The sequence below is a fragment of the Astatotilapia calliptera genome, chromosome 13, assembly GCF_900246225.1.
Source record: "Astatotilapia calliptera chromosome 13, fAstCal1.2, whole genome shotgun sequence".
In the NCBI taxonomy this organism is placed as follows: Eukaryota; Metazoa; Chordata; class Actinopteri; order Cichliformes; family Cichlidae; genus Astatotilapia; species Astatotilapia calliptera.
In genome coordinates, this window is record NC_039314.1 from 22,209,941 (window position 1) to 22,227,117 (window position 17,177).

The 17,177-nt window shown below is 38.0% G+C and overlaps 1 long non-coding RNA gene across 2 annotated transcripts in view; it reads left to right on the forward strand.

The window, feature by feature from the left end:
- The window catches only part of LOC113034562 (uncharacterized), a 110,734-nt gene that overhangs the window by 12,730 nt on the left and 80,827 nt on the right, over positions 1-17,177 (forward strand). For both annotated transcript variants that reach the window (XR_003274196.1, XR_003274195.1), the window contains exon 2: positions 12,072-12,118. This is a non-coding gene — a long non-coding RNA (uncharacterized LOC113034562). The remainder of the gene's footprint in view (positions 1-12,071; positions 12,119-17,177) is intronic.

Sequence of the window (17,177 nt, forward strand, 5' to 3'; positions counted from 1 at the left end):
GTGACGATGTGTTAGACTAATTCCATGTGTGTGTGGATATGTGTGGATCCTTTTTAATGAATATTGATTGGGCTGCAGTTGAAGTTTGCATTGGACAAAGAGGCAACTGCACATCTTTAGTTCTTCATTCATTTCTTAATCCACTCTGTAAAGGAAACCGACCTCTACCTAAACAAAAAAGTGACAAACTCTCCTTATATGCAGGACTATAATCTATATGTAACTTCCATTCACATGAAATCGATTCCCACAGTACTACACTTCACACAGAAATAGAATAAACAATAGTAAATAGTAAACTGGGATGCCTTGACTTGGTCTCCTAAATCTTCTGGGATGTTTTTGTCTCGACCGCTCTGAATGTACCATAAATTGTGTATAACACTTTTGAATACCCAGGCCTCAATTCTTTCAGTATCTGCAAACTACTGTAGCTTACAAACTCCCAAAACTAGACTGAAATGCTATTATTGCTGCAATTTTTTCTAACTAGCAAAGACCATTAAGCATGTGTGTGTTGTTTTTATAATTAGACTTACAACCAGACTTTCAAGAAGACACGGGAAAGTGATTTTAAGCCTGACATGGGATGAAAAGACTGTGACAGATATGTAGGAACATGTAAAACAATATCAAAGGCAACCTACTCAACTTTTTATGGTCCTGTGACAACACTCAGGACTTCTGGACTGCCTGGAATATTTGAAAAACCAAAAAGCAGTTTCAGAATAGGATGAACTGTTTCACAAAGGTTATGCATTTAGACATATTTCCATTGAAAACAGCATTATACTAGGCATAGCCTTTAGCAAAAAGGAGTCACTCGATAACCTTTTCACATTTTTTATAGATGGATAAAAATAGGGCTGTCTATAATAAACAACAAAAAAACAACACAGTTAACATTACAAATGCCACAGGCACCTTATATGATGAGGTAGTAACAGTGACAAAAAAACTGTAAAAGTAAGACTGACAGCGCATAAGAGAGAAATGTAAATTACATTAACAAATAACAAGTATGCTATAAATCCTAGAAAAGCAGCTGCATGAAGATCCCAAACACAAAAATATGTTTGGGATCTTATCCCTGGCAGGTGTGCATCACCTATCACAGTATGAAGAGCATAGAGAACAGTAGGAAGGGTTTCCTGAAGCGTTCTTTGTGGGGTTGAGTCTGAGGGAGAGGAAGTGGTGTGGAAGTGTGGAGTGGAGAGGGTGTGATGATGTTGTCCACGATGGAGAGCAGTTTGTTCATTGACCTCATGTACCTCACTGACTCAAAATGCCATCAAATTCTGAGTAATGATGCTTCCGGGCAAGAAGTTGATGATGCCCACCCCCAGCAGACAACAGCAAAATAAATGACACTGGCAACCACAGACTGGCAGAAGATCTTATGTTTCTATGCAGCACTTGGGTGGAGCCATTATATTCTTGGGTTTTATATCTGATAGCCTCTAGTGACCACAATAACGTTTTCACATCTGATACAATTTGTCTCTTTTTTTTTTCTTCTTCTTTGGCACGTACATTAACTCGCTTCTTCACTGTGATCTTGCCAAAGCTCTTTTTGTCTCTTTTCATAGACTAAATTTGACCAAATTTCACACAGATACATCAAAATGAAAAAAAAAAAGAGTGAATTTTTTATGTCCAAATTGTCAAAAGTCAAATGTTGAAACTGCACCGGAAGGCACTTTCAAACTGTGCGAAACTCTCATTGGAAATAACATGAACTGAAGCAGACAGCAGCTGTGGCTGTTCTTAGAAAGCAGGAATTTAAAAAATCGTGTTAAGTCTGCAGACACAAAATGCTTAATGGTCCTAAATTTTAAAATTAAGTCTAAACTAACTATAATTTTTGGCACTTACCTAAGGAGAAGAATACAGTAGGGATTTGGGGGCAAATGCTACAACAAAGTGACTAGTTGAATTACAGGTGGCAGAAGTTATAAGTACATTCATCATGGGGGTGCATGTCATGGTAACTTTGGACTAAGTGTGTCTAATCTTCTTAACAGTGTTAATTTTGACAGCAAATTTAGATCTAGTTTAAAAAAAGTTTGTTCTGTAAAAGTTTGTGTTTTTAACGGTGAAAGTTGTGCCACGCAGTTTTCAAAGTGTTTTGTTTTTTTTTTTACGTCAAATCCAAAATGTGTGCGTATGTCCCAGGCGTTGATATTTGAAACGTGAAAACGCATCACGAGATGCAGGGATACTGGGAGCAGGTTGAAGCCCTCCCACCCCATCACCATACTGTTTGTCAGGGGCAGCTGATATGTGTGCATCTAGGGTCTGATTGGATCTGACACATTAAATTGTCAGTACATTTCATCCTCGTTATTGTCCTTGTGCATTAAATTTGATTTCGTTATCATCTTGTTTTCATCAGGGCGAAAATGACGTTCAGTGACGAAAACATAACAAAAATCATTGGTCACCAAAATGAACCAATTCTGACCACACCTGTACTTTAAAACATTTCCATTTTTGACTCCATGTCACTAGTTTTCATTGTCATGTGTCTATTGCATACAGTAAAGTAGTCTAAGATCAGAGGTGGCACATTTTCTTCACATGCATGCTATTGTATCTAATTTTAACATTTCAAAACAAATTACGTTTTAATTGCCATTAATTAGAAAGATATCACTTTATATAAAGGAGCAGCTTCTGTTTACGTATAACTTTCCACACTGTGGCAGGCGGAGGAGTCTGGATTTAGTTTATGTTTTGGTTTGACTGGGCGGTGATTTGGAGACACAGCCTGTCTTAGTCTTATTTTGGAGACAAATGTGAAAGTCAGACACAGAGTGACCTGGAAACTTTGGCTTTCATTTGTTTCCAGTCAGAAAATGGAACATAGATGACGCCTCCAGTGTTGTCTGGATGGCTTGTACTCATACCTTTGAGTGAGAACAGAAAGTGAATAGGCCTATAGCCAGATGTTGATGAAACATTATAGTGTGGTCTTTTGCTTCTTTCCTTTGACATGGGCTACCTTTAATAACCAATAATTGTCCACAATTTTAACTGAAGAGTTACACTTGGTAAGTCCCAGTTCCTAAATAACTTACCTAATTTGTAATTGTTATTTGTTTATGATTTTTTTCTTGCTAAACTGATAAAATCTGTAAGTTTATAGTAGTACATACATTAATCAGCTGCCAAATGTTAAACGTCTGGGACATGTCAAGTATTAGATAAATGTGTTTAAATGAGTTTTTATGGGACTGAGTCACTAATGGACCTGTGATATAGACACAGACATAGCCTTGGTGGTCTCACTCAGAGCAGACACATTTTCTTTGTCTCACTGCCACAGATGCTCAATCCATTGGACCACACACACACACACACACACACACACACACACACACACACACACAACATCCAGGGATATGCACATTACTTCCCACAATCACATGCAAAATCTTAGGATGCAGACATTGGGACTCCACATTGACTCCCTTACAGACAAATAGTCTGCAGTGTTTGTGAGGGAATTGTGCCTCCTAACACTTCTATGCCTGTTCATATGTCTTTGAATGCTAATCAAGAGCACAATGGGATCTAAGACCACCTGGAAACTAATAGTGGGGTTGAGTCATAGCCCTGTTCCCTCTGAGTCATAACCCTGGACTGGCCCAGTCTGAATAAGCAGGAGATGAGACCAAAGGCTGGGGGTGAGATTGTGGGAATTGTATAAGGAGAGAAAATTAAAGGGAGACAGGGAATTAATTTATTTATTATTTTAAATTAAACATAAATCCAAGGCAATCACATGTTTTTGTCTTGGTGGTCATTTTTGAGGCTCTCGTGGGTCTGTGTTGCTAAATTCACATATTCTTAAATTGCTGAGATCATTGTCATACTGGAGGTTTGGTCCACTTACAACAGTGAATTGTTGCTGCGCTTTTAGCAGTCAGTCTGGCAGTAAGTATTTTGCTTGCACAAGGAACATCCGTCCATAAATCCATCCGTCCATAAATCCATCCGTCCATAAATCCATCCATTAAAACTGGAGTTCTGTGATGTGCAAGCTTTTTTCCTTATATGATAAGATTTCTACTTGACATAATGCACGTTTAACTTCATGTGACTAATGTGCGTAGGTGTAACAGTGATTTACTGTATTTCGTAGTGATGGTGAAAGCTAAAAGAATCGGTATGCCTTACCCAAGGAGTCCCATAAAATCTGAATTTTAAACAAACAAAACAAGTGACTACCATACTGATACATAGTGTTTATTTGATTCTGTTCATACTTATGATAAATGAACGCAGCGTGACAGTAACAGAAAAAGTGAGATACAGTAAATGGCTGTGTGGGTGCTGGATTATTCCCACTTGTAAAATCTCTGAGTCCTTCTGCCTAACAGTGTTTCCATGCAAAACATTACCAGACAAATTGTTCCACTTACGTCAGCGCTGCCACTGCAGCGACCAATAATGGCAAATTCATGGTTTAGAGGACAGAGGAGGGAGTGTTTTTTTTGACAAGATGGAAAAGTATTGGCAGAGAGATAACATGATAGAAATCCTAAGGTGAGGTCAAATATCTTTTTTTCACATAGTTTAAGTAAGTGCAACAACATTTCAACTTTTATTGGCTCTTAAAGGCCAAGTCAAATAGAAAGTGCCATTAAAGGGATCCCATTAGGTTTTTCTGTTAAGGAAAGCCATTGTTACAGTAGTGGATGGTCGTATTACACACAGCCACATGAATATTAATGTATGTGCAAAGCTCAGGCTCTAAACACTCCTTTTTTTCTATTCTTTACTCTCTGTGATGTCACAGAAAGTGGATATCTTTTATTTGGCCATCTCACGCACACAGCTCTGGCTGTTGGCACAGAAGCACCACCAACTTGTGGTTCAAACCTCAAGTGCCAGGAGCATCCAGTCAGAAGAAATCTGACTTCACCAACTTCATCTTCAGCCTCATGAGCAGGTCTCACTGTTGGTTATTGCTCCACGTACCACTGAGCATTAAACGCATCCCCAATATTCAACAGATTTTTTTTCACATGCTACCTGCACTCCTTAAAGTTAAGCTGTCGTGTGAATTTTTAAATACTTTATACAAACATACTTCAGTTTGTTGTGTTAGTGGTTGTTTTAGCAACATTAAAAAAGCTGACTAGGTGGAAAAAAACTGGAGTATAAGTGCGTGGCACCAGTTTAAAGGTTGTTTACTAACATTTAAGATATACTATTAAGTTTTTTTTAGATTAAAAAATGTGTTAGGATAGCAACCTTTCATTTAAATAGGAGTTGGTGACACAGTTAATGTACTGCTGTCAAGAGAACACAGAGAATGACATCCTGCCTTTTTTTTTTTAGATCAATTAATTGTTCTTATACGGTTAAGGCAGCTAAATATTTATACATATAGGGTTAAAGCAACTAAACACTTGGTCAGTAAACCGCTAACAATCAAGATTTCATCCTGCTTTAGATTTATGAGAAGGCAAGTAATGCAACAGCCATCAAAACTGAAAATTACGGTGTTACACAGTCATGTTTGCACAAGATGCAATCTGCAATACTGGTTTCATGCATTTCAGGCCCACCAAGCCACTGATAAAAATGAAGATAAAATGCCTTGAACATTCAGAAATACTACAACAGCAACGCAGTCAAAAAGCCCATCTGAGCATATAAACAGCATAGGTCATAATTTGGTTGTAAATTTCACTATGGGCTATTTGAAAGGCACAACACTGGTGCCTTTTAAAGGAAAGAAAATGGGAAAAGATGGATTTGTGTTCTATTTCACTGTCTCAGATTTGTTTAGGAAAGTCATGGGACATTTCAACTGATCAAGCCAGAGATTGGGAGCTTTTCAGGTACTGGAAAACAGGCCTATTCACTGGTGGATTGGAAGAGTTTGTTTGCTAATTACTCCAAATCAGCAAAGTATAATAATGTTAAAGGTGTCAGTACACAGCTACAACATAAACTGTAGACAAAGATGACAGTACCATACTACATGTCTTCAGGTGATAATTCATAAAGACTTGCTTTTTTTTAAACTATAACATTCAAAGAGTAGCAGGAAATGTGAAAAACTCCCATTGTCTTTATGGTGTGGTAGAATGTTTAGTGCCATATCCCAGCTGTACAACACATATTTGATTCCCACACGGACACTAAAGATAGACTGCCATGCTATTCATTCTGATAATATGTGTAATGGCTCCTTGACTCATCTATAGACTCAATCTCCCACAATCCTCCCACAATGAGCACTCTGCTGAGCCAGCATTTCTCAACGTCTTACTTTCTCTCTTGATTTCTGTGCATGTACTCAGCAGAGCTACGTGGCAGTCAAGTAAACAGGCTTGTTTTTCTGTTTTGGAACACCTAAGCTAATTTCTTGGTAACTGTTTTATTAAAACTGTTGAAAACAACCTAATTAACAAAAAAAAAAAAAAAAAAAAAAAAAATATATATATATATATATATATATATATATATATATATATATATATATATATATATATATATATAAAATTTATTTTTAATCCTTATTCTCTGTGTACGTGTGTTTGTGTGCTGTACTGTGACGTCTTGAACTTTCTTGATAAAGCAGATAAAGTTTCACTTTCTGTGGATTTTTGTTTTCTTTGCATGTTTATCTGTGGCAGCTGTTCATATTGACTGCCTGGTTATTTCTTTTTTTTAAATCCACCATTTTCAGGGTGAATTTTACCCCAGAGACAGTTGGCACGTAGGGAAAGTCTTTCTCTGTAAGTTTAATGATGATCACATTATTTGGAGTTTGTTAGAAAGTCATAGCTCATTGCACGTCTTTGTTAACTGAGAGGAGTCTGTAGATTTTTACAGGGTAATAGCTTCCCAGCTTCTTCTGGGTTGTGAGATTATTTGGTATGGCAAGGTTTAAGAGTGGTTCCCAATTAGTTGATCTACTTTTATTCATACTAGAATGCCTTGGCAATTTGAAATGGCTTGAATTCTTGGTCAAGTTTATTTGTAAAGCACTTTTACCAAGGCTGACCAAAGTGCTTCACAGGCAGCCAGTATAAAATGATATTAATATTAATGACAAGAATGATAACTATACGATATCAAGGCTTAGCTTAGCTTAGCTTAGCTTGAATTAAAGGCCAGAGGCAGAATGGAGTCTTGAGCAAAGACTTAAAAATAGAAACAGTTCTATTATCAAATGGTAAGGTATTCCAACGACACGGGGCAACAACTTAAAAAGCTCGGACACCTCGGTTTTTAAGTCTAGATCTTAGAATATTGAGGATCAGCTGATTACCATACCTCATGGCTCTTACAGGAGTGTGTTCATTAATAAGCCAATCAAGAGAAACGATCAATAAACCTTAATATTAATCCTAAAATTAGCAAGGAGCTAATGAGTGCAGCTAAAACTAGCGTAATATGTTCATGTTTTCCCGTCCCAGTTAAACGTCAAAGAGCGTTTTCTACTAGCTGAAGCTAACGAAGTGATGACTGTGGTAAACCTACATAGAAAGGATTACAATAATCTAGTCATGTCATGATAAGAGCATGTATAACTCTAAGTCATTATAAGAAAGGTGATACTTTGATTTTCTGTTGGGCTCCACATGGTTTCTGTTTGGACAGCTTACATTATGTATTTTGCTGACTTCTCAAATGAAACAATAGCCAGTCAGGTAGCAACTGGTGGGCTTATTTTACTTTAACTCACAAAAATGATGACTGATTTCCACTTATGCTGACACACACTGCCCATTTAACCTCACATGACTCATTTCTTCAGCTGCCTTTGTAAATGTGATTTACAGTGGCATGGCAGAAAGTCAAGGGGTTGGCAATTTGGGGAAATCTGTAGGGTGCTTACTCGGGTTACGGCTTTCCCAGTTCATATATTTGAAATGTTATTTGATGACCAATCCTTAAAGCGCTATAAACATGGTTTTAACACTTTATTGTTCTTCTAGTAAGCCTAACTTCAAAAACCAGTTCATGCCCCCACATTTATAGGTATGGACACAAAATAAACAGATCTAAACACAGAGCAGCACGAGCATAAGCATATTCTTTTTTCTTCGTCTATTTTCCACATAAAAATGATATTATTTCAGTTTACGTTCACTCTTTTATTTTCCCTGGTCATTCACACCCCACTTGCAGTGGCTTTATTCCCCACTAATTGGACGTGATATACACTTTTACACACACTGTCTTAATTTAAGATTATTAGCATTGTACATACACCAGCACTGTTGTATTAAGCACTAACAAGATGAAGTTGACATGTAGCCTAGCTTTTAGCTAAATGCTACATGGCTATATGGTCTTAGGCCTTACGACTGTAGCACGTTTCGCTCATCAATTGAAATGGGAGTACTGAGACGATATGGTTCTGTTGCTTCATTTGTAATAAACAGAAAACGATTCAAGTTTCACAGAGCAGCTAAGTTTCCTATCTCCCTTTTAATAAACTGCCGTAACTGAAGCATGTGCTAATGCATGCCGAATGGTCTTCTACCAGAGATTACCATATAGAGCCTGCATTGTAGCGGTAATGCTGCAAAACTGTCATATCCTGTTCATCAGCAATATACAGTAATTAACCAGCCTGAACTACAGTAGCATCCGGTGTAATCTTCTGCTACTGCCAGTATGACTATGCACAATTTGCATGAGACATCATGCCCAAGTCTATACTTGTCTCTGTCTATGGGTATATAATAGGGGTATGTGTGAGTGTGTGTGCGTGTGTGTGTGTGTGTAAGTGTGTAAGTGTGTTGGGAAAAGTGTGGGAACTGCAGAGGAGGAAACGTGTATTTACGAAGTTGGCTCAAAGTTCCCATGAATTCCTCTGGATAGGAGATGGAGCTGGACGTGGGGGGTTGTATTACAATTACCCCAGAGGCAAACTGATTCATAATGTCAGTGCAAACTGTAATGGAGTATGTCAGGTGAAAAGTTACTGTAGATGCGTATGGATATAAAAAACAAAGAATTAGCAATAGGGTGATACACTTTCAGAATGATCCAGTAATTTTTTCCCACTTTATATGTTGTATTAATGCTCTGTTAATATGTATTAATGCCAGGCAAGGTGACAAGTTTCTAAATGTCACCAAAAGTGCTGGTCAAGATAAAAATGCAAATGCTTAAGGGCTCTGATAAATAAAACACATTCACGTGAAATAAAGCCATTTCCTTAAAAGCAATGATGGAGGATTTAAAAGAAATCACACCAAGTGGCTTAAAGCTTGTGCCCAGCCTTGTTTGTTTCCTCTGAGGTTATTGCTATTGTGATTCATCGGTCATTACAGTTCATCAGACTTATTGTCCTAAAGTTGCACTTTCACCATCAGTCTTATTCCCAGTTTTGACCTCAGAGATCTACCGAGTTTCACTTGTGCAATTATATATAGCTTGTACATTGATGCTGCACTTGCAGACACTTCCTAAATCACAAGTGGTAACTGGGCATTTAAGGATTAAACATTTTTGAGAAATGCTCTAATCTTGTCACTTTGTCGAACCTGAAGAAAAAGCCTATAAATAACTTTGAAGTTAACAAGTTTTACATGTTTATAAGACATAAAAATATGGTTGTTGGTGACTACATACACTCACCGGCCACTTAATTAGTTACACATTGCTACTACTGAATTTGATCACTTTTTGCCTTCAGGATTACCTTAATTCTTCCTGGCATAGATTTAAAAAGGTGCTGGAGACATTGATCTGAGATTTTAGATCCATATTGACTTCATACCCTCACACAGTTTCTGCAGATTGTTCAGCTTCACATGCATGATGCAGATCTTCTTTTCTGCCACAGTCCAAATATGCTCTATCAGAATGAGATCTGGAGACTGTGGAGGCCATTTGAGTCTAGTGAACTCATGATCATACTCAGGAAACCAGTTTGAGATGATTGGTATACCCTTTATGATCGCAGCATAACCACAGATGGGTATGCTGTGATCATAAAGGAACAGACATTTTCAGCAGCAATACTCATGTTGGTTGTGGCATTTAATGATGTTCAGTTTGTACTAAAGAGGCCAAAGTGTGCCAGTAAAATATCCCTACACCATTACCCCATCGCCATCAGCCCAAACCACTGATACAGGCACAATGGAGCCATGCTTTCATGCAAATTGTACCCCCAGTGTTCTGTTTTTAGCTGACAGTTGTGGCACCAGGTGGTGTCTTCTGTTGCTGTATACTGCATACTTTTGTAATGAGTGGTTATTTGAGTTACTGTTGCCTTCCTGTCAGTTCAAAGCAGTCTGGCCATTCTCCTCTGACCTCTGACATCAACAAGACATATTTGCTCAGAGAACTGTGGGAACTGGATATTTTTTCCTTTTCAGACACTTCTGTCTAAATCCTAGAGATGGTTGTTCAGGAAAATCTCGGTAGACCAGTTTTCTAGAAATACAAACGTTTAAAAAAAGTGTAGGGTTGAAAATTGGAATTTTCAAGTATTTCAGTTAGTGTCCTATAAAGGGTTAACGGTGTTCTAAACCAAAAGTAAAAATTATAGCATGTTAGGCAACCTGTTGTGCATAAGATAATTATCTAGTGTAATCAGGAAATTGTTCCTTTGTAGAACAATTTGGTAGAACTTTGTTTACTAGAGACCCAATTAGTTACTTTTTTACAATTCTCCTTAAGAACACAGCAAGATTCTTTGTGGTTAATAAGTGAGGTTTAGAGTTGTCAGTGGGCTTTTGTCCTGCTACAGTACTTTCAGTACAGTTCAGCTACACTAAACATGTGCTCAGTCTAGTGCTACCTTTAAAGCTAGCCTGTGTAGTAAAGCCTGCTGGTCAGAACAAGTAATGGTGTACAATCTACTGAAGTTGGGAAGATTGTCTTTTATTGCCAGCAAATCTGTCAGTTCATTTAAAAAACGTCATTCTTTTATGAAAAAAGTTATAGACCTAGTTTTGAACTGGTGGATATCAGACCAATAAGCTTCAAACATGCAACTGTTGAGCTATTTCTTTAACCAAGGCACTTAGCCTGGTTTCTCCAGCCCTTTAGCTTGTGGGTGTGAAGGAAAGCAACTCCCCCAACACATGAAAGCTAAGAGACCATGCCCCTGGGAATTCTGGGAAAAGGGAAAACTGTCTGGTTGTTGTGCCATTTTCTCATGACACACACTGTGGGGTCGGCTCATGACATGCCTTCTCAGGCTTTTTCCTAAATACACATACACATGTTTGCACTTTAAGGCTTGTGAGGACTCTCAGTGAGAAAAGGAATTACAAAGCACATTGGAGAAACTTCAATTATAACAACTAAATTCCTAACCCCCACCTGAACCCTTGGACAGCACACTGAAGGTCTGTCTCAGTGTGCTGTCTCAGAGTTAGGACAAGCGTAAACAGCCTCAGTTTCAGTGGTTTTTTGTTTTTGATTTAAATTAGTTCTCACAAAGATGGACAGACACACTCTTTTCCTGCTTTAAAGGAAAAGAGTTTGAAGTGGAAAGTAGATAGATGGCAGGTTAAGTGTGTGTGTGTGTGTGTGTGTGTGTGTGTGTGTGTGTGTGTGTGTGTGTGTGTGTGTGTGTGTGTGTGTGTGTGTGTGTGTGTGTGTGTGTGTGTGTGTGCACTCAGAAGTTGGCCAGTCATTAGTAGAGCTCTGTGCGTTGGAGGAAGTGGTGGTTACTGATGACTCAGCCGAGCCATGCATTTCATTCTTTCTCTCTCCAGTCTCTCTGTGCTCTCTCCTTCCTCTGTCATTTGCTTTGCTCTTTACATTCTATTCATTCTTCTTTTCTATTCTGGATCTTTATTTTCTATTTTACTCTCACCCTTTCTGTCTCTGTCCACCACCTTTTCTCTCTTCCCCCTGATTCATCTTGACCTTTGGAGACATCTCTGAGTGTGTATTTTTGTGTGTATGTGTGTGTGTGTGTGTGTGTGTGTATGAGAGAGTGTGCATGTGCTGTGTGTCTGCCTTACTAGGATATTCAGCAATGTGAGTGGGAAGATAACTGGCTTCCTTCAGAGTGATTAAAACATTCCTTCTTCTTTATCCTCTCTCTCTTTCTTTCTCTACCCTTTTAGTTCTCATTGACTTTCTGATGAAGATGAGGATGAGGAGAGACAAACTGGTAAGTAAACCTCAAGCTGGACTTTAGCTTTGTTTTTTAGCACTGACTGATGTTTATCAGACTTAGAAGAAACACAGTTCTAGGAAACTCTCTTCTTTCATATTTTAATCTGTGTGCCGCTCGGTAGTAATTTCTGCAGATGTTGTAGAAAAGCTTTGCTTCTTTAAGACATTTGGTAAAATAGATCAAAGTAAAGGAAAGATCACACATTGTGTATTTATAAAAGTAGAGAAAATACAATCTTATAGAGCAGGAAGGAATCAGGTACTAGCCTGAAGATGTTACAAATGTTTCGGAACCTTGTGAATTTGATTGCGGGGCCATTTGAGTTCGTTTTATCCCTCTTAAGTAAAGAAAAAGACGTTAATAAGCTGCTTTTTTAAAAATAGAGCACACAATATTTTCCTACAGCACAAAATAGCACAGCATGCAAAACACAGGTTCGCCTTTTGCTGAGATGGGTTAAAAATAGGAAACGTAATGAATAATCGGACAGTGGAGAATGAAAGAGATGGTAAATAGCACTGTGAAGAAAAATGTTTTGAGTTAGTTGGCAGTCGGACAGGTTGTGGCAGATATTGGCTATATTCAGCACTTGGCATGTACAATAACTCTAAACTTAGTCATTTAATCATAGTGTGACGCACTGACCGCACCTCTAAAGGGCTAAAGTGAAAGTGGCGGTATTATATCTCCTGGTGATATTGAAGCAGCTGTCTGCAGATGGAACAAGGGGATCAAAGAGTTCCAGATCAGGAGCACGTTAATCACTTTGATCAGTCTGTGTACAAGAATGAGTATTTTAGTGACGTTAGTGGGAGTTTCACAGCCTGCACTGACGCAAAGATCTGTAAGCTGTGTAAAGTCATGCTTATGAGGAGGAAAATCAAAAACACAAACATTATGCTGCGCTCCAGATTCACATTTTGAATGAACAGAAAGGCCTTTTTGAGTAGGCTAGCTAGAAGTGAGGGCTTTATTGCCTCACAGGTTGCAGCGTTATTATAACGTGCCAGACATATAGTGAGGCATAGATTGCAAAAGTAAATAAATAAATAAAAGTAATTAGACTATCACTTGGTAAATAAAGGCTGGAAGATTACTAGAAGGTTATTTTCATCAAGCGCTAACTGAGCATTGCTTTGCTGTTTGATCTGCAGTGAGAGAAACAACAAACATATACACACCAAATGTTGAATTGTATCTGTTTATCTGACCAAAATCACAAAATCGAGCTATATCAGCTGTAGTTCATGTTAATGCTGCATTCAGTGGCAAATGGAAACTTGCATATTTAAATTCTTGAGTGAGAAAAATGGACGAATATAAAACTAAACTGGGTAAGCTACTGGAGAACTAGCTACTGGGATTCTAGCTGGTACTCTGTGTGGTACATTGCTTCCAAAAAAGTGAGAGATTTGTTCATGATCTAATTCAACTTTGCACCACACAGCCTTTACCCCAGTTTGCCATTTTCGTGACAGGTGACGTTTAAATTATTTATCTAGCAGGTATAGCAAATGGAGCTCAGCTCTTTGGTGTAGATTAAGTCGGCTATAAAAATGTAGAGATTCATATTGTACTTTGTCTATTAAATCTATTAGCAGCAGTGATATTTTTAGCCACTTCTTTGTATGAGTCACCAACTTAATGGTTCTAACCCACTAAGACACCTAAAATCATGTTTTCACACGGAGGAGCATTTTTGCAATGAAAGTTGAATAAATAAGGAAGGTTTTAGACAAAATGGCTCAAACTGCATCAGTAAAAAGGGTCATTTTATCCAGTTGCATTTATCATTGTAGCTGCGGGCACAGTCTTGCATGTCGTGAAAAACGTGATAGCTGGACAGTGAGCATTTCTAGCTTTGTGCTTGCTAAAAATCTTTCAGCTCTGGAACGTGAAGCCAGTGTGCAAGTGCCTTAAACTTTCATGGTTTCCAATGATCAGCAAGGGGCAACTCTTCCTTTTGCAAGTAGAGGCCCAGTTTAATAGATTTTAACGGGAAGATAACCCTCAGCTCCCTCAATCTATGATGCCAGTAAACACTAGCCTTATGAGTTTAGGGTTTCAGTTGTTAATTCCAAGGTGTAATTGAGACAACATGATGTTCATTTTGTAAATGATGGCTTTCATTTGTCCAAAGGACGTTAAAGTACAGTATGCTTTAGGGTGGGCTTCGCTTGTAATCGATGGATCGCTTCAGTATGAGTTTCCCTCAGTTTCTTAGTCAGATTCACTGCTTTTGTCACATACAAATAACAAAATAGCAACAACAAAAATGCTCAGCTTAAAGTTTCTTACTGCATTTTTCATTAACCAATGATTGATGTGATAGTGTCAAAGTCAATATTTTACATAACGTTCTACAAAAGCCTTTTTTTTAAACTTATTAACTACATAGATGTGTATTTTTGTACAAAGTTGTCACTTGGACAAATGCAGACAGTTGCTCTATGTTTCTGTCCAGTAATATGCTGAGACAGAAACACAGGAGATATGCTGAGTCTTGTTCGCGTATACAGCCTGTGGATGTCGTGACATGGCTCAAAACCTCTGAGATATGCAGCTGGAGAATTTATTGCCAGTGTTCAGTTCCTTGTGGCTCATTGGACATGGAAAGTATAATTTGGGCTCAAGAAGTTACAAACCTGTCATTTATGTCCTATGCACAAAAACATTCATGCTGAAAACAGGAGTCGAACGACTAATTAAAACATGATAAAGTGAACAGCTGTGCAAGCTAAACAAAATGCCCGGAGGTAGTTAGGTCACATGGGGTTATTTAATCAGACAAATATTATGGGAGTGTGTTAATGTGGACTTCTGGGAAGCCTTACATCTGCCTCATGTTTAGGCTTAAATCATCATTTAAGATGAAAGATTTCCCTTTTTACATGTAAATCCCTTTTAAACTGTTAACATGCCAAAAATGCATCAGCAGTGCCATTTCTCTACTCACACTGGAATGATGTATTTGACCTTGAGCTTCATTAAGTTCTAACTGTTAGGCCATGCTTGGTCTGCGCAATACTAATCATGCTTTATGAAGCACTTTGGGCTGTATGAAATTAAGGTCAAAATATGTACATAGAAACACAACTCTTTCACTCTCTTTCTTGCTCTCTGCTCTTTCAAACACTTCTTTCGGTCCACGCACTTTTCGTAATGTTTGATAAGTGGTATCAGTTTCCATGTATTGTCAGATGGCACACTCACTCACACACGACACATACACACAATGCACTCACACCCACCTATGCCAGCCCTGTTCCGCCAAGGCTCCCCCCGTTTACGGTAAATGTATGTTTTTGTCACCTGTGGGCCAGAATGAAGTGATGCAGTTAGTTTTGGTATCGTGTCCGTGGCCATGCATCTCCACCGCCAAGAGAGACTGAGAGCAGTGCAGCGTGGGTAGGCGTGGGAGTGCTGTGACAGAGATGACTCAGCTCTCTGTTGCCGGGTAGAGAAACGCCAAACACACTCCCACTCCCATACATTTAAAATTTACTGTTTTTAAGGTAGTTGTCATTCATGCCTCATCCTTTGGTAAACACCCATCTAAACCGTTCATCAGTCATGTGAAGGAGTCCTCTGAAATACATTGTTCACTTCACATTAATTAATTAGCTGCCTTGCATATTTCTATTGGTGGAAACAGCCTCTTGCGCAGCTAGCGCTTAATATTTCTAGACATCCACCAACAATCTAATCCTAACTTAAAAAATACAAATAGTAACAGATGGTGAGAGCAGACTGCGCTGAGAGCGGTAAGCTTTTTATATAAAGTTAATTATATGACAGGTTATTTGGAGAATATAGTTGGGATAAGGTTGAGATCACTTTTTTTCTCCATACCTCTGTTTTTTTTTCTGAACGTGCACCCTAACTCTGAAGTGTGGTATAATAAATGCAGTCCTTAATCCGTTCAGAGCATAATTCAGCCTGTGATTTGGTTAGACAGCTCATAACATGCATTTGAAAAAAGTTTGGTGAATCTTATAGAGGGATTACATTTTTTACGGCACGCTGTGAAGTGTTTTTGAAGTCTTTTTGTCTAAGTCTAACTTAGTAGACAAGGATGTGTGCTGATACAATTTACTTTATCAGAAAATTCCCACTCTGAACATTAGCCGTGAAGCACTTAGCATATCTTCTTCTTTTTTGAATTTTGTTGATTTAATTACTGCAGCTTAAGTGACACTCATAGTGATTATTAAAATGGTAAAGGTACAGTTAGAGATTAGCTCAAATTTAGCTTCACCCACTAAAAATACGAGTTTTAAGCGTTTTCAGTTGGGCTTAAAATGTTACACATCAAAGCACCTTGAGATGCATACATAGGGACTTCATAAGGACAGCTGCAGATATTTTTTTTCAACTTACTTGACAGGGTTACAATTATTTATTTAAAGGTTTGCCTTTGACAGATAAGAGCAGCTATAGAAGAAGTGAGAACCTGCTATGTGTCATCCAGAAAATTAAAGTAGAAACCGAAGAACAGAAAATGACTCTGCATCACGTCTCCCTCGACAGTGATCCGCTGTGTTCTCAGTCTGAGAATACGCCGTATTTAAATGTTTGATAGTATTTCACTCACATGCCCATGAATACATATATTAAAACTGATTTGTCAATATACTGCAAGTTAGATAAAGGACTGTTAATACTGTCCTGATGTAACCGATTAATGAATTGGGTTCCCAACTTGGTCTGTGCCCAGTAATATTTTCCCATAAAAAAAAAAAAAATTTTCAGTTTACTTCTCTTTCCTTAAAAATTAAGAGAATTTGTTTGAAAGTAGAAGACGACAGAACAAGTGACTTTTTAAAAAATTGGCTCCAACGATCAGGAATAACTTTAGTACGTGAGCTGCACAATAAATCCTAATTCTACTATTTACAGTATGCTTAGGGTTTATTTACTATTCAAAATGTTTTATCTAGTTTAAATATTTCAGCCATGCTGTTTTTACTCTGATAGGCATGAAAAGGCCCAAAGCTGCAGAAGACTGTATATGAAATCAGAGTAGTTTTGACTCAGGTTCACTAGAAACTAG